Raw genomic sequence first — 18,199 nt, forward strand, 5'->3', positions numbered from 1 at the left:
CAGAGCACGTGGAACCCCCTCCCGGAGGCGAAAAAAGCCCCGATGTGCGATGGAGGATGATGCTGCAGGGTGCGGGTCTCCAGCCCCCCCCCCCCCCCCCCTTCCCTGCACGAGAAGAGAAATCAGAATTCCAAGCGCTCTTCTATCAAAGGGGGGGGTAAAAAAATTTGGGGGGCGGGGAGGGGGGGAGCCAAGAAAAAAGAATCTGAATTAACGCGCTGCCCCCGAGGAAAAAGACAAACAGGGGGGGAAAAAAAAAGAAGAAGAAGAAAACAAGAACGTAACAAAAAAACCACAACCCGGAGCCGGGTGAATAATTAATCCCAGGCAGATGCGATCAATCGGCGGCAGGAGCGGCTCGGCGGTGGAGTCCCCGCATCCGAAGGCAAACTTTGGGGGGGGGGGACACCCCGGGGCTCAGCGCTGGCAGCGGGGGGACCCCGCCAGGAGCGTTGCAAGGAGGGGGGTCCCCGCCTCCTCCGCGTTAAAGAGGGGGTGCCCCCCCTTGGATGAGCAGCGGGGATGCCGGAGGCTCGGGCAGGTGCGGGGGGCTCTGCCGAGGGCCCCCCCCCGCCTGTGCCGGGCCGGGCTGGGCGCTCCGGTGCCCGCTCGCCCGGCCCGAGCCGCATCGGGCTCCGCTGGGTGCCAGCGAGAGGAGGGCGGCAGGGGGAGGCGCCTTCCTCCTCCTCCTCCTCCTTCTCCTTCTCCTCCTCCTCCTTCTCCTCGCAGCCCCCACCTCCCGCTTCCCGAGCCCCCCAGCGAATTCCCCAAACACCCCCGGGTGCGGCGGGGGGTGCCCGGCCCGGCCTTGCCCTGCCCTGGGGCGATGCAAAGGGGTCGTGAAAATTGGGGGGGTTAAGACCCCTCCTGGGCAAGGGGAAGCGCGGAGAGGAGCAGCCGGGTTTGGTCACTCCTCGCCACCCTGAGGGTGCCTGTGCCACCCGGGGGCATCGGCCTTGTCACCCCCTCCCTGCAGGGCCCCACACAGGCTGGGGGTGTTGGGGATCCAAGGGGATCAGTCACCCCTTCCCTGCTCCCCTACACACTCCACACATCCCGGGATCATCTCCTGCAGGGCCCGGAGATGCTTCCAGCATGGCTAGGGAAGGATTCCCTTATCCCGGCTTGCTGGAGCCATGGGAGAGTTGGGATTTTGGGGAGCAGCACTCCTGGGAATGCCACCCTCCCCTCAGCTCCCCTTGTGTGAGCTTTTGGGGACCGAGACCCCATTCCCAGCCATTCCCTACATTCCCACCTGGTTTTTCCTGCCCACGCCAACCCCGCGGGTGCCTTCCCTCTCCCTGCTCCGCTCCCGTCCATTCCCGCATCTCCTTTCCCCAGGAAAGCTCGGCCAGCACGCTCCTCCCGGCAGCCTCATTGGCAGTGGAAGTGCGGGAGACATCTCCATTAACGCCCAAATAATTCACGGCAATTAATGGGATTGACCTTGAGCGGCGACAGGAGCTGGAGCTGCCCCCAGGAAGAGGCAGCCCCACAGCGCCCAGGAGAAGGATGGATGTCCCCGAGGGTCCCCAGCACCTCTGGGTGCTGCTGGGAGGGCTTGGAAACAACGCCGGGAATGGCGGGACCGGGGTGAGGAAGAGGAGGGAGATGGGATGTGCCCCAAACACCTGGAATTCTGCAGGAATGGCTGAGTGCTGTTTTGGAGCGGCCCCGCCACCTCCCAGGCGCTCGCTGCTTGTTTCCATAAAAACCCCATGATTTATAAGGCAATCTCCCAAATGCTTCAGGAGGGGAGGGCTGATCCCGGGCTGAATCCCCAGGGATGGCACGGCATTAGATGGAGCGAGGCAGTGCCCAGCCCGTGATTTCCCCCTCCCCAGATGGGGCAGAGCCTCAATTTCCCCACCCCAGAACCATCCCTGGCACCGGGAAACTGCGGGATGAAGGCACGGCCACGCCCCATCCTTCCCCGTCTTGGGATCCTTTTCCCGGTGATGGATGAGAGCTTTTAGAGAGGGATGTTTGGGTGCCATCCCTCCTGAGCTCCTGGCAGGTTCTTGGCACCGCTGCCGGGAGATTTTTCAGCTGTTCCAGAAAGGAGCATTTTTACCCCAGCTGGGTTTTATTTACGATTCCGCGGAGGGGGCTGGGGTGGGCCGGAGCCTGGGTTGTGATCTCTCATTCCCGAGTGAGGATCCAAGTCAGGGGGAGAGGCCAGAGATAATTCCCGTTATTCTGGCAGGAATTGAGGCAGGGAAAGGCAAAACGTGGTCTCAGCACAGGGACCCACCTGAGCAACTCCTGCTCTTCCGCGCTGGATGGATTTCCCAAGGAGTTATCCCAAAAAAAAGCAGGATGGGGTCTGACTTCCCAAATCCCACTGGGCATCTCGGGGATGGCAGCTCTGTCCCACTCACCCCATCGGCTTTAATCCCAAAACACCACATCCACCCCATCAGCTTCAATCCCAAAACACCACATCCACCCCAGCGGCTTCAATCCCAAAACACCACATCCACCCCATCGGCTTTAATCCCAAAACGCCACATCCACCCCAGCGGCTTCAATCCCAAAACGCCACATCCACCCCATCGGCTTCAATCCCAAAACACCACATCCACCCCATCAGCTTCAATCCCAAAACACCACATCCACCCCATCGGCTTCAATCCCAAAACGCCACATCCACCCCATCGGCTTCAATCCCAAAACACCACATCCACCCCATCGCACCAGGCCCTGTGCAGAGCAGGATTTTATGGCCTCTGGGCATTTCCCACGTGGATAAATCCCGGTTTTGGGAGCCAATCCCACAGATCCAGCGCCAGGTCGGGCAGAGAGCATCGCGGCCTCTCCCGGTAATCCCTGGCCGGCGTTTCACCTGCCGCTGATCCCGGGGCAGCACTAATCGCTGGGATAACAGGGCGCTAATCACCCAATCCAGCCCTAATCCCTGTGGGAGCCGCTCTGGAGGTGGCGCGGCCGCCCAGGGCCGGGGATGGCTCCGAGAGGGAGCAGCTTTCCTTTTTCCTGGGGAAACTGAGGCACGGCGGAGCTTTCTCCAGCTCCGCTGTCTCCAAGGTTTGCTGGGATGATCAGATGGATCCATGAAGAGCAGGGAGAGCTCCTGGTGTGCAGACCCCTCCTCTGGACTCATTAAACACCAAACCCTGTTTTGGGGGGGCTTTACCAAAAAGCCGAGATTTTTGCACCTGGAATTGTTGTTTTTCAACCCCAGGGCCCTCCAAAGAAGACAAATCCCCTGCAAACCAGAAAGAATTCATCCAAACCAGCCAGCAGAGTGAAAGCCTCACTCCAAGCATCCCATTTTCCCATTATTTCCCAATAAAGCAGGCAGGGAAGTTCCTTGCTGGTGGCTGGAGCATCCCACAGCTCATCCTGGCTGGGAGCTGAGTGCCTGATCCTGGAACGTGATTAAAAATATCTCTCAATTCCCTCCCTCGCAGAGCAGTGCCCGAAATCCATTTGTATCCTCTGCTTTTTCCCTCTATAGTTCTGATAATGACGGAAATAGAGGAATCCCGTAATTGCCATAAATTCATTTTATGTGCTTATTTCTTGGAAAAAAAAAAAAAAAGCCTTTTATTGGAATTAATTTTCCAGCTGCATTCATGGTTCGTTATGTGGATCCACGGCTCGGTCCCTGCTCCCAAAGTCCACCCCAAGGTTCTCCTTCCTCCCAGAAAAAAATTGCAAACCCCCCCCCACCCCCAGCGAATCCTGCCTGACTTTTGGGTGCCCCGAAGAGTGCGAAGGCACATTAGGTACGGAATGCAATATTTATAATATTTAAATGAATATTTTAATAGCCCCATAAAAGGAGCGGAAGGGAGAAGCGAAGCAGTGGCGCCAAAGCCGCTCCTTCCTGCGAGATAAAAACGTTTCATTTCGGTTTTACTGTTCGGATCCGTCCCTGCCTCAGCTTTTACGCGCTGCTAAAATATTCATTTCGGGGCTTAACGTGGAAATTTAATGTTTTAGCGGATTTAACAAGTCAATATTATCAAAACTGGGGGGTTGGGGGCGTCAGAAGGGAACATCTCAACAGAGCAGCAGTGATATTATTTCCCGTTTTCTTCCAAAAATTGTTATCCCGTGGGGAAATTTCTCCATTTCTGCTTTTATTTCTATTTTTGAGGGGGGGAAATGCCAAGGGTGGGTTCCCCGATGTTTAAATCGCTGTGTCCCGTGTTTTGTGTGCATCCAGAATTCCCTGATGGAAACGGAGCATCCCAACATCCTGGAAATCCAGGGAATTGATGAACACCGGGGATTCAAAGCACCTAATTACTGCAGCTCATTAGGAGGGTTGGTTATCTTGGCAGCCAGAGAGGCCAACAAGAGAGTTCCTTTCCTTGGCTTGCTGTTTGTTTTGGGGCATTTTAAAAAATGTGGATGTTTGGAGTTGGATTTAAGCTCTGGATGAGTTCAAAAGCAGCTCCTCTGAAATCAGGGCCGGGCTGGCCGTGGGCATTTGGGGTTGGGAGCAGTGGGGTGAGGAGCAGCACCTCATTTTATCCTCATTTTGGAGGGGCTGAGGGCGGATTCGCAGCACCTAAATCAGGCTCTTGAAGAGAGCAAGGCACAGCAGATGCTGATAAAACCCAAAAGCAGCAGGTCCTGCCTTAAACAAAGCCCATTTTGCCCCCTGACCCTGGGGTTTTTCATGAGGGCTGGATCCCAAATATAAAAATATATAAAAATGGAAGAATCCCTTCTTTTTTCCAGCCCTGCTCCGCAGCCTGTGAAGGTTGGGAGCTTGCAGGGGGACAGGAGGGCACTTGGAGGTGTCCCCAAGTGTCCCCACTCCCCTTCCCACTCCATTCCCATGTGGGAACACAGAGAGGGAAAAGCACTTTAGGAGGAGCAAGAGCAGCCCCCATTTGCTCTGGTTTCCCGGTTGTCCCCTCACTTGGCTTTTCCAAGCAGATTTTCCAGAGGTTTTTGGGATCAGGGGCCCTTAATGGTGCTGTGGGGACGAGGTCACCACCGGGCACAGCCCTGGGGCCCCCCCAGGACACCAAAGAGCTCCTGGCCAGTCCCACTCACTCCAGTGAGAGCTCCGAGCCACTTTCTGCACCCCTCTCCAACTCCCCGGCTGGGATTGCTCTGGGCTTGAGCAGATTCCAGGGAATTCTGGGCAGTGGAGAGGCCGAACTGGAGATTTGCAGGGAGAGGGGAAGGGCACAGGGATGTCCTGGGTGGCCTCAAGTCAGGCATGGCGTGCTCAGGGGTTTGCTGCAACCTCAGCATCCCGGGATCCCTTCCCAGGGAAGGGCTGGGCATCTCCAGGATGGATTCACCTGGGAATTGCATCCAAACTTCTGTTTGGCTGCTGGGATGCTCAGCCCTGTGCTCACTGCATCCCAATCCATCCATCCATCCATCCCAATCCATCCATCCCTCTTCCCCCTCCTCTCCTGTCCTCTCTCCCCATGGCCACTGTCACCTTTCCAGCTGGGAACCCCCATTCCAGGGGTTCCAGAGCCCCTTTTCCCCCTTCCCTGGCACCTCCTGGCTGGGGCTGAGTCCACCCCCGAGGGCCTCCTTTTCCCCTTCCCTGGGCCTGTCCCAACAGTGCTTTTCCATCTGGGACAGAGCCAGCTGAGCATCCCACAGCCCGATGTGGTTTTGGGGTGCCTTGGGATCAGTTTGCTCCTGGCCACGGGCCGGTGGCAGCTCTGGGTTGCCACCACCACCCTACAGGAGTGTCACCTACAGGACACCCCCTGGGCACTCTGCTGCACCCCAAACCCACCCGAGCGCCCCCAAAACCCCAAACCCCAACAGCAGCAGCAGAATTGCTCCCATTCTCCCTCCGTGCATCTTCCCATGGGATTTTAACACTGAGCCATGGGATTTTAACAGGCTTCCCGAGGGAATCTCCCTCCAGGGCTGGCAGAGCGAGCAAGGAGGGATCAAACCCGTCCCAAATTCCCTCCGGAGGCTCTGCCCACCCCGGCAGGCGGAAGCCTCCCCTGCCCACCAGCCCCGGGAGGCGAAACCCGAGCCTGGCCTTTATCCCGGAGCTCGGAGCTCCATCCCAGCGCCTTCCCGGCTGCCGTGTCCAGCGGGATAACAATGGAGCAGCTGCTGAATCAGCTGGGTCAGCCTAAAGGGCATCCCACTAATGGCCAGGGGGTCCTGGGGCTGCGGGATCCCAGCTGGAGCAGGATCCACTAAAACCCTTCCCTTGCTGCCATTAGCAGCTCCCAGCTGGGATTTGGGATGCTCCCATCCCTCCTCGAGGGGCGGAACCCCCCTGGAAAGGCCATTTAGGACCATGAATTTTTCAGGAGCTCGTTTAGCATCTTCCCAGCTGGTCCTGGGCCGAGCGGATTAACCCCTTCGGGGTGGGCATGGAGGAGGCAGATCCCGAGTGGGAGCGGGGCTCGCTGAGATCTGGGGGTGGAAAAGGCGGAATTAGGAGCAGGGGATGGGTTTGGTTCCCTGTTTTCCTCTCCAGGACCAACAGCCACGGGGCAGGAGCCGGCAGGGAACCTCTGGAGCAGCAGGAATTTGGTCTCACCCGAAATATCCCTGAAGCGAGCAGGAGAACCACGCACGGGGCAGCCGGGAGGGAAATGCTGCCGGGAAATCCATGGAAAAGGTTTTGCCTGCATCTCCCAGCACCTGCTCGGAGCCTTTGGGATCAGAGGCAATACCGGATCCGACGGGAAGGAGCCGCCAGCAGGACTGGGAGGCGTCGGGGAAAATTGCATTTGAAGCACAGCCAGGGCTGGAGTCTGGGATAATCCCAGCAGCGGGGCCAGCGGAGCCTCCTGCGACAGCATCTCCCAGCTCGAGAGGCGGCAGCCGCTTAAAAAGAAATGAAGTTAAATAAAATAATTAAAAAATAATAAATTAAGGTAATATAAAATAAAAATAAAATAATAAAAAAATTAAAAATATAAATATAAAATTAAATTTAATATAAATTAAATTAAATTAAAATGAAATTAAACCAAAATAAAATAAAAATAAAATGAAATTAAAAGGAAATGAAGTTAAAATGAAATTAAATTAAAAGGAAATGACATTAAAATAAAATTAAAATAAAATTAAATTTAAATTAACATTAAATGAAACCAAAATAAAATAAAAATTAAAATGAAATGAAATTAAAATAAAAATAAAATAAATTAGAATTTAAAAAATAAATAAAAATGAAATAAGATAAAAATAAAATAAAATAATAAAAAAATAATAAATTAATGTAAGGTAAGAGAAAATAAAATAAAAATAAAATAAAATAATAAAAAATAAAATAAAATAATAAAAAATAAAATAAAATAAAATAAAATAAAAGCCCCTAGAAAGTCCACACGAGGAAAGGGTGGGGAATGGCTGGGAGAGAGGGAGGATTCTCCAGTGGGATAACAGCTGGGCTGTCTTGGGGGAAGAATCGGGATTTTCTGGAAAACTCTGCCATTTAAGGTTTCCAGCAATGACTCCCCTCAGAGCTCGGATGTTTTTTTCAATAAAATTCCATTTCCCTTGAGGGTGTCTGGCCAAAGATAACTCAGGGTTTGGCTACAGGTGGGCACAGCTCAGTTAAAGCCCCCAAAAGCTGTGGGAGCACCTGGCAGGGAATTCTGCTATTAATGAAATTTCCATATTTAATGTGGGGCTTTTTTTGGGGGGGAAGGTCCCAACTCACACCTTTGACCCCACACCCAGGTGTCCCCTCCTGTCCCCTGCTCCATCTGGGTTCTTTCCATCCCAGTGGGATCCAACCCAGCACAGCGAGACCAAAATCCCACCAATTCAAAGTTAAACTCCCTGGAACTGACCAAAATCCCACCAATTCCAAGCCAAACCCCCTGGAATTGATTAAAATCCCACCAATTCAAAGTCAAACTCCCTGGAATTGACCAAAATCCCACCAATTCAAAGTCAAACTCCCTGGAATTGATTAAAATCCCACCAATTCAAAGTCAAACTCCCTGGAATTGATTAAAATCCCACCAATTCAAAGTCAAACTCCCTGGAATTGACCAAAATCCCACCAATTCAAAGTCAAACTCCCTGGAATTGACCAAAATCCCACAAATTCCAAGCCAAACCCCCTGGAATTGACCAAAATCCCACCAATTCAAAGTCAAACTCCCTGGAACTGACCAAAATCCCACCAATTCCAAGCCAAAACCCCTGGAATTGATTAAAATCCCACCAATTCAAAGTCAAACTCCCTGGAATTGACCAAAATCCCACCATTTCAAAGTCAAACACCCTGGAATTGACCAAAATCCCACCAATTCCAAGCCAAACCCCCTGGAATTGATTAAAATCCCACCAATTCCAAGCCAAAACCCCTGGAATTGACCAAAATCCCACCAATTCAAGTTGAACCCCCTGGAATTGATCAAAATCCCACCCTGGAAATGGCCAAAACATTGGGGAAAAGGATCAGAAAATCCAGGAGAGGGAGTCAGGGGTGGCAGCTCCTCGTGGCTGCAGCTGGATCCTGGCTCTGGATTTGGGCAAGGACAGGAAAGAAAATCCCCCGCTGGGACTGCGGGGTCGGATGCTTGGATCACCCAAATGGGGTTATTTTCCTGCTTTTTGGCCAAAGCTGCTGGAGTTTGACCTTGAAGCCGTGTCGGGTTCCCTCCTGCCAACCCCAAACTTCCAGGTTTTCAGCAAAATAAAACCAGGAGCTGGCTGAGCGCTGTTCTTCTCCAAAACGGGATCCCAAGGCAGCTTGGCTGGCACCCCAAACATCCCAAATCCCCTCCGGGTGCCAGTCGGGCTTGAGGGGGGAATTTGGGGGGCACCCAGCAGCAGTGGGAAGTCAGGGAAGCAAACAACCCCTTCCCATCCCCGCTGCTCCCCCAAATCTCCCAATTAATGCTCCTAATTCCCTGTTTGTGGTGCTGATGGGATCAGGGATCCCTCTGGAGGCTCCTTGCCCCATCAGGGAGCCACGGCCCAAGCCTGACTCCGACACGGCGGCATCACATGAAGGATATTGAATTATTTCCCTGCCTTTTTCTGGGAATTGCTGGTTAAAGCTCTCGGGCAGTGCTCATTCCCTGCTCCTAATCTCATTCCCGCACCATTTACCCCAGGAGCAGAGCAGGAGGCAGCCTCAGCTTCCCCGGATGCACAGAAATGGGGGATCACGTCACTGATCGGAGGGAATAATCAATATTCACCAGTGGGATCGCATTGATTATAACATTATAATATATATATGACATTTTAATATATATATAACATTATTATATATATATAACATTATTATTATATATATATATAACATTATTATATAATATAACATTAATATTATATCAATATTTACCAGGGGAGCAGGGCAATTCCAAAAAATGGGTCCTGGCACTCCAAAATCCCTCACAAGGGAGGAAAAGGGAAGGGAAAAGCAGAAATTGGGGTTTCTTGGGAGGGGAGGGGAGGATTAATCACCTGAATAAAAACTTAAAATCATTCCCCAGTTACCCAGCTAAGCTGCCAAACACCCGGGAGTCTCCAGGGAATGTTGTCCCCATCCCCAGGATTTCTGGGCCCTAAAACCACAGCTGGGGACCCCGAACTCGATGGAACGTGGCCCTCAGGAAATAAGGAGAGAGGAAATCCGACAGCTCGGGTTTCACGCTGGCAGAGGGAGAGGCTTTGTCCTGCAACCCCTTCCCCGCTTCCAAGTCGCCTTCAGGGATGCTGGAAACGCCCTGAAATCCAGGCAGCCCCCACCAAAATCTTTCCTTTCCGCCCTCAAAGTTTCACGAAGAACAACCCAAACCGCTTTGATTAGGGCCCAAGACAGAAGCGTCGCTTTTTTCAAACCTATAAACGAAATAAAAAACCCCAAAAAGCCGTGGGGGTGGAAATTCCCGTCAGCTTTGAGGCAGAAAAAGGAGGAAGCAGCATCAGGGATGGACGTGGTGCCGCGCAGGCAGACGGGGGAGAGCTCTGCATGAGAAATCCTCTTCACCTCATTTCTATTTTGCTGCATTTTGATTCTTTTTCGGCTGGAAAGTTTAAAAAAAAAACCAAACCACCCTCTTTTTAACACATTCCCAGAGGGCTGCAGCTCCCTGCCGGAAACGGGGAGGGTGCTGACACCCACTCCACCACTCCTCCCGTCCTCACCTCCTTATTTTGGGGTTTTTTTTGGTGTTACTGATATGATTTCTCTTTTTTTTTTCCCCCCCGGCTCATTTCAAGCCGGAGCTCCCCAGACTCTCGCTGACATCTGTTAAAATCCCCGAAACCCGAGCCTGAAGGGGCTGCGAGGCTGTGAAACCTCGGCTGCTGCTATTTTCGGGCCATGCCAGGATCAGGAAGGGTTTTTCCCCACCTCGCTGGCGATCCAGGGCATCATCCCAGTGTGTTTTCTGCTGGATTTGTTTTCCAGGATCCAAACCACGACCCAGGGAAGCCGGAGAAGCTGCTGGAAGGGGCTGAAACCCAAATTGTCCCCAAAAACGGGGACAGAGGGGACCAGCAGTGACGCACACACCGGGAAAGGCAAAGCATCCCGCACATCCCGCCGTGCCCAGCCCGCCTTCCACGCTTTCCTTCTCACGCTGCTAATTCCAAACAAGGAAAACTCCATGTGGAGAAAAGAGAAAAATTGGTAATTTAATTTTTAAAATTTTTAAAATTTTTTTAACATTTTTAAGATTTTTTTTCCCCTTTTTTTTCTTCGGTGCGTATCGAGCGCGCCGCGTTCTCGCCACCCGAGCCCAGCCCGCGTTTTACCCTACTAATGACTTTTTACACTCCAGGTAAAATCGGAACAAGACGGGAAAGCTTTCGAGAGCTCGTTCTGACAAATTCCTCGCTGTAATTACTGGAGCAGAAAGAACTCATCAGCAGAACACGCCGCTGCTCGGGGCGATAAAAGTCTCGAGTGGTGGGGAATGGCCCAGATCTGGGAGCCGCAGCACCAAGCAGGTCCCCAACCCCAGCCTGGCTCCCCCTCCCCGAACCAGGAGAGATTTTATACCCGAGTGATGCCGAGAAATCCCCGTCCTGCCGGGGCTGAGCTGCGTTTTACGGTTAAAGGGGTTTGGGGCTGGTTTGATTCACCCCTGTTTTGCTGGCGAGGTGAAAGGTGGGGGTCCCCCAGGCTTGTTCCCACTGCTCACCCAGGTCTGGTTCTGCCCTGGATGCTGTGGTGGGGGAAAAAAATCCATTTACATCAGAATCAGAATCAGAATCATCAAAATCAGAATCAGAATCAAAATCAGAATCAGACTCAGAATCATCAAAATCAGAATCAGAATCAGAATCAGAATCATCAAAATCTAAATCTAAATCAGAATCAAAATCTAAATCTAAATCAGAATCCATTTACATCAGAATCAGAATCAGAATCAGAATCATCAAAATCAAAATCAAAATCAAATCCATCAAAAGCCAGAGGGGGAAATAAACCCCAGCATCCAGTGCAGTGGTTTGAGCAGCCAGCAGCAGGTCTGAAAAATCCCCTTTTTGGCTGCATCCACAGCTCAGGAGATGCTGGAGAAGCAGGTCAGGAGGAGAAGGCCACCAGGATGTCCTCAGGTGCCAGAGGAGGTGGCACCATGGCTCAGCAGCTGGCGGGCACTGGGACAGTGCAGGCGTCCCCAGGACCATCCCAACCCCACATTCTCATCCCCAGACACCCTCATGGCTGCACCCACGGAATGTTTCTCTCCCACAGTGAGATGGGAAGGGTGTTGGGAAAGGTTTTTGAGGCATTTTGAGGGAGCTGCAGAGGAGTTGTGCCGTTCCTGTCCCTCATCCCTCATGTCCCGCCTGCTCCTGGCCCCAGCACAGGGAAAACCCATCCGGGCTCAGCTTTCACTGCCCTCTCCAGTCCCCTCCAGCCAAGGCATCTCCCGAAGAGAGAAATCCCTTAAAAAGATGGGACAGGGAGGGCTCTAAACCCTCGGGACCCCCAGCTCTACCCCCAGCCCAGGCATCCCTGGGTGAGCGATGAAGGAGAGGAGAAATCCCTCCATCCTCGAGGTGTTCCAGGACGAGTTTCCATCCTCGATCCTCCACCCTGGGATGAGCTCCCAGCACAGGGGGCTGGGGGCTGCAGAGATGTCCCCCCGCCACAGAGGACACGAGGACACACAGCCCAGGAGGCCCCACAGCGGCACACGGAGTGTCCATCCCCTCCCCTGCCGCCACCCCCCGGCCACCGCTGTCACCTAAAAGGATCGGTCATTAGGGATTGATGGTGGATTAGACACTCGGCCCCATGTGGCTGAAACACCGCGGGCGAAGCATTAGCGGGGAGCTCAGCGGGGGAGGGACAGGCTGGGGGCAGCTGTGGGGACAGCTGGGGACAGGCAGGCACCTCCCTGCCCCGCCGGCTGTGGCCCAGAGCCACAGGGGCTCCCAGGCACCGGGGCAGGAGGGGGATGTCAAAGCCAAAAAGGGACAAACGTGGACCTGGATGGATCAAGAGCAGGATGGATCCTGGATGGATCTAGAGCAGGATGGATCCAGCATGGACCTGGATGGATCTAGAGCAGGATGGACCCAGGACGGACCTGGATGGATCCAGAGCAGGATGGACCCAGCATGGACCTGGATGGATCCAGAGCAGGATGGACCCAGGATGGATCTAGAGCAGGATGGACCCAGGATGGACCTGGATGGATCCAGAGCAGGATGGACCCAGCATGGACCTGGATGGATCTAGAGCAGGATAGATCCAGCAGGGACCTGGATGGATCTAGAGCAGGATGGACCCAGCATGGACCTGGATGGATCTAGAGCAGGATGGACCCAGCATGGACCTGGATGGATCTAGAGCAGGATGGACCCAGGATGGACCTGGATGGATCCAGAGCAGGATAGACCCAGGATGGACCTGGATGGATCCAGAGCAGGATAGATCCAGCAGGGACCTGGATGGATCCAGAGCAGGACGGATCCATGGATGTGGATGGATCCAGAGCAAAGGGAAAAGTCACCCCCAGGCCCCCCCACTGAGCTCAGCCCCACAGAGCAGCCCAGGCTGAGCGCTTCCAGCAGCCCCACGATCCCACAAAACTTTCCCTGCCCCCCGGAAAAGCCTGAGCCTGGCTCCTGACCCACCCTCTGCACTAGCCAGCTCCCTTTGCTGCCCTCGGTGGCCGGTTCAGTGAAACGTGGGCAACGCCGTGGTGATGATGAGCAAAGATGCTTTTTTTGGAGCACCCTGAATCTCTGAAAACACTTTCAGCTGAAGTTTCCTTGGACGGCTGGTTTGGATTTGCAACACCCAGCTCGTGCCAGAGCTCTCTCTGCCCTCTTGAGCGGAGCTTGGAAAACAAAACCTTCCCTTTTTGGGGGTTCCTTCCCTTCCTTTGGGGTGCCTCCACCCCGATTCGGGCACTGAGTGTGGCTCCAGGTCCCCCACCAGCACCGCGGGCCCCCAGCACCCAGAGAGGAGCTGGAGCAAACACAGAGAACGGATCCCTCTGCTCTTAATCTCCCTCTATCTGCTAATTAAATATTGATGGGAGTTAAATATTCATAGAACATTTGGCTCGGGGTTTTTATCTGTCTTCAGGCCGACGTGGGGTCTTCGATGTGTTATTTTCCTGGTCACCCAAGATCCCAGAAGCCTCCAGACTTGTCAACATTCTTTTGAGGTTTGGGGCTTTTTCCCCCCTCTTTGCCACGTGTTGCTGGGAGAGAGTTTGGGTTCTTTCATCCCTTCTGTATCTGCTTTCCTCCTGGATCTCTCCCCGGATGATTCCCGGGGTCCTGGAGGTGTCTGGGAGCCTCGTGGTGCCTCCAAAAAGGGAGGTTGGGCATCACCCGCTGCTCTCGGTGCATCTCCATCAGCGCGGAGAAGCCCCGGTGGGTCCCTGCGGGCACAGGGGGCACGTCCGGACCCCGGGGTGCTGCACCCCGCTTTGGGGACCCCCAAGGAGCACCGTGGCCAGGCCAGGGCCGGGCGGTGGAACAGCGCCGAGAGCCGTTCCTGGGGCAGCACTGACATCTTGTGCCAAACGCAGGGAAAACAGCACCCAAGGATTGTTGGGATGCGGGAACTCCTCCGCTGCTGCTGCGCCCCGAACCCTGCTCGTGCCCCCGCCTGGGCTGGCACCGCACTCAGCTCGTGGTTTGGCTGCTGCCGGGAGCCCTGAGCAAGCCCTGGGGTCCCAAAAATGACAACGGGAGCCAGCCCTCGGCCCAGCCCTGCACAGCTGTTGCTCATCCCCTTCATCATCCCCATCATCACCCCCATCATCATCCCATCTTCATCCCCATCATCATCATTCCCATCATCATCCCCATCTTCATCCCCTTCATCATCCCCATCTTCATCCCCTTCATCATCCCCATCTTCATTCCCTTCATCATTCCCAGCTCCATCCTCATCATCTTCCCCATCTTCACCCCCCATCATCTCCCCCCCAAATCCCCTTTGAGGTGTCCCATCCAGTGCTTCCCACCTGGAATTTTTCCTGCAGGAGGACGGTCCTCCCCACAGCCAGCCCAGGAAATATCTGTAAAAGGATTTTAGGGGAATTCCCAAAATGGAATTCCCAAAATGGGGGCAATCCCAGTCCGCACCGGGGCTGCTGCACCACCCATCCCACCTGCCCGGAGTGATTCCAGGGGAGGGATTCTCCAGGAAAACACCCCGGGCTGGGCCTGGAGGAAATGAATTCATCTCCCCTGGGGTGTCTTTTCCTCCCTGGTCAGGCGGTGGCACAAAATACGTGTGACAAATGTCACCGAGGCCACAAAGGCAGATCGGAGCTGCTGATAGCTGGGAAAACACCACGGCCAGCTCAGGGAGGGGGATTCAGGTAGGGTGCAACAGAATTCCCCAAATCCTGGTGATGCTGATCCGCGTTATCCATCAGCATCTCCCTGCACCCCATGGGCGCTGTCCAGCCTTGGATCTGGAGCCTGGAGAAAATCCAGAGAGCCCAGCAAGTCCCCAGTGCGGAGGGGGTTTTTTTTGGATTAGTTTTGACCCCAGCTCCTGGGTTTTAGGATAGAGGATTTCAGGAGCATCTTGCTTGCCCTTTTGGGATTTATCCTTTTTTTTTTTTTTTTTTTTTTTTCCTAATTTTGTGCCTTTCAGGTTGCTGGGAAATCATGAGGCTGCAGGAATCAGGATGCAGATCAGGAATCGGGGCGCAGATCAGGAATTGGGGTGCAGATCAAGAGTCAGAAGAGGCTTTGGGTTTATTTGAGCTCTAAACTCGGGGTTTTCAAAGGCCAGGCTTGGGAAGAGCTCGCTCAGCTCGAGCAGCCCAGCCCTGATCGCAATCTCAGGCAGAGGAGTCTGGTGTGAAATCAGCGTTGGAGCCGGGGCCGTCCCCGTGCGGGGGCAGCCAGGATGCCGGGGGCCAAAGGACACGGGAAATGAGTCAGGGAGCGCTCGGAGAAATGTCGAGGAAGGGGGAGAGTTCAGCTCGGGACAGCTGAGAGAGGATGAAATGCCCAGGGACAACGGGAGAGCCACAAAACACCTGCCCTCAGGAGATGGGGACAGCGCTGGTCATCCCAAATGGGAGCTTTTCACCGCTGGGATCAGCTCTCTGAGCTCCCCACCACTGCTTTGGGCTCAAAGCCCTTCCCTTTGGGGCTGCTCGCCCTTTGGGAAATGGGGACACAGCTCCAAAATCAAGAGAGGAGCCCAAACTCGCGGAGATCTACACCAAAGCCACACAATGCCAGGTTTTTCATGCTGTTCCCACTTCCCACAGGTGGGAACATCGCTCCCAGCCTCTCCCTGAGCCTGAATTTGGTGGGTGAGGGTGACATGGGCTGGTCCAAGTTTTTTCCAGCAGCTCCTGTGGCATGCCCAGCATTCCTCCCAGAGGATGGACATGTCCGAAATTGGATTTAGCCGTGATTTTCCTGGTGAAATCTCCTCTGGAGAAAGACGGCAGCGCTCATTCCATCTTATTTCCATAGGAGGAGGAGTCTCGGGGCAGCTGGGTGCCCTCAGGGGCTGCACACTCCACTTAGGGGAGCACTTTTGGGGATGAGATGCAGGCACCCACTGGGTTTTATAGCCTTGGACAGAAAAAAAACCCCAAACCACCTCCATTGCTTTTTGGAGCAGAATCCAGTTGGGCTCTGGAGGGACGTGGGTGGTGGAGGGGACACTCTGAGCCACCTTATTTTGGGGACAGGAGGGGGTGACCCATCCTGATAGAAATCATCTCTGCAGCAGCAGGGGAAGTCCTGGGTGGCTGGGGCTGGACAAGGAGCTTGAAAAAGGAAACGACACGAAGGGGGTGTGAATTCAGTGGTTACCTCAGCGTCAGCCTCGGCGAGGCGGTGGAAAAGCTGATCCCGAGGAAAAAAAAAAAAAAAAGCTCAGCCCGAAAAGGGAGAAAAAGAAATTAAGAAGATAAATAAAAGAAATTAAATAAAAGAAATTAAATAAAAGGAGGAGGAGGAGAAGAAATCAAACAAATCCTTGCTAGAAACAACCCTGCCCTGGCAAAGCTGCTTCGCTCCCCGGGCGTGACTTCGGCTGCAGCCGCCCCCGGGGGTATCGATCGGCTGGGAGGGAAACGCCGCAGCATCGATAAAGCATCGGCTGGAAAAGCAGCTGTGCCCCGGGGGCGAGCGGCATTCCCGGTGTGTCCCGGTGTGTCCCGCACAGACCAGGCTGGGGCTGGTTGGGAGCGCGGAGGGGGATTCAGCACCAGCACTCCCAGGAATGCTCCGCTTTCCTCAGCAGCGTCCACCGGGATACCCCAATCCCACCCAGAAGTGGGAGGTTTGGAGCGCCTGCAAATGTTTTGGAGGGGGCAATGAAAGCTCAGCCCCCCGGTGGGGTCCCAAATTTTGCCACCTCCCCCTGTGCAGGAGCGGGGTCTGTCCCGTTTGTCCAAGCCTGGAGCCAGAGCTGGGAGTGCAGGCGCGGAGCCCCCCCCGTGAAACAAGGCAAAAAAGGAGGAAAAAGGTGTTTTCCTGCCCAGATCATCTGTGGGATCAGAGGATTTGTGGGGCCACCCCAGAGCAGAGACTCTGCCCATGTCCTGTGCCCTTCCCTGCCCCAAACACGATGGGTTGATGAGCTGGGAATGTCATTGCCATTCTTTGCCTGCCGCATCCCAGAATTTTACCTCGGAGTCTTTAAAAGGGCTTTTCCCAGCCCGACAAACCCTGTTTTGTTTTCCTCGTGTTTCGTTCTCTTCCAGGGAATATTTTCTACCCTCAGAGGGCCGTGTTTGCCCCGGCTGCGCCAGGAGCGTTGTGGTGCGTGGGGGTAGGAAGAGGGATGAGGGAAAAGATGGATCCGGTCAGGGAAAGGCGAGCCAGGCAGCTGAGCCAGAGCAGAGCCGGAGTCATCCTCTCTCCTCCGCTCCCTGAGGAGGGATTAACCGGGAATTTGGGTGATGACAGAACGTGGCAGACAAACACAGACCCCCTCCTCATTATCCCCGGGGCATCAGCCGTCACCTCACTGTCATCCCGCACGCTCATCCCAAAGCAAATTTGGGCTGATTTCTGGGAAATGGCTTTGAAGAAGAGCGAGTGGAGGCTGTCCCCATTCGTGGCAGGGCAGGTCCCTTTCCCGGAACAGCATCCCCGTGGCAGGGCTGTGCCCGAAATGCCCCAGGGTGCCCTCGGCATTCCCAGCCCCGTGGTGGGATGAGATTCCAGCACAGCCTCTGCCTCTCCCCGCTGCTTCCCACCACCCGCCAGCTGCCGGCAGCTGGGAAGCGCCCTGGGATTTGCAGGGGCTGGGGGGAGAGGGGGATTTTGGACAGCTGCAGCCAGGCAGAGCCCTCGAGGGAAGCCCCTCGCTGGCCTCTGCCTTTCCCAGCCCAGCCCGGCCAAGAACACGAGCTGCTGCTTTGGCACCGAGCGCGGGGAAGTGCAGCCACCTGCTCGTCCTCCCCCCGGCCCCAAACACCCCCAAACACCCCCAAAGGCAGCGCAGAGGAGTTTAAGTGCCTGATGCAGAAGATGTTGCTCTGTGTTTTGGGGTTTTTCTCTATGGTTTGATTTTCTTTATGTTTTTTTTTTTTTTTGCGGGGGGGGTAAAGGGGTTTTTGGCTGGTGGTCCCCAGGATACAAAACTGCAGGGTCGGGGAGGGGGGGGGACATGGACCATGGGAGACCCTGCAGAATGCTGTGCCTGTCCTTTGTCCCATCCAAGGACATCCCCAAACCCTCTCACCCACCCTGGGGCTCCTTCCACGTGGCCTGGACACAGCCTGCCCAGGCAATCAGGGTGCAGAGCCAAACTTTGGGAACAGCCTGTCCATCAGCCCTAATG

The sequence above is a fragment of the Corvus cornix genome, chromosome 19 (assembly GCF_000738735.6).
Source record: "Corvus cornix cornix isolate S_Up_H32 chromosome 19, ASM73873v5, whole genome shotgun sequence".
Taxonomy (NCBI): Eukaryota; Metazoa; Chordata; class Aves; order Passeriformes; family Corvidae; genus Corvus; species Corvus cornix.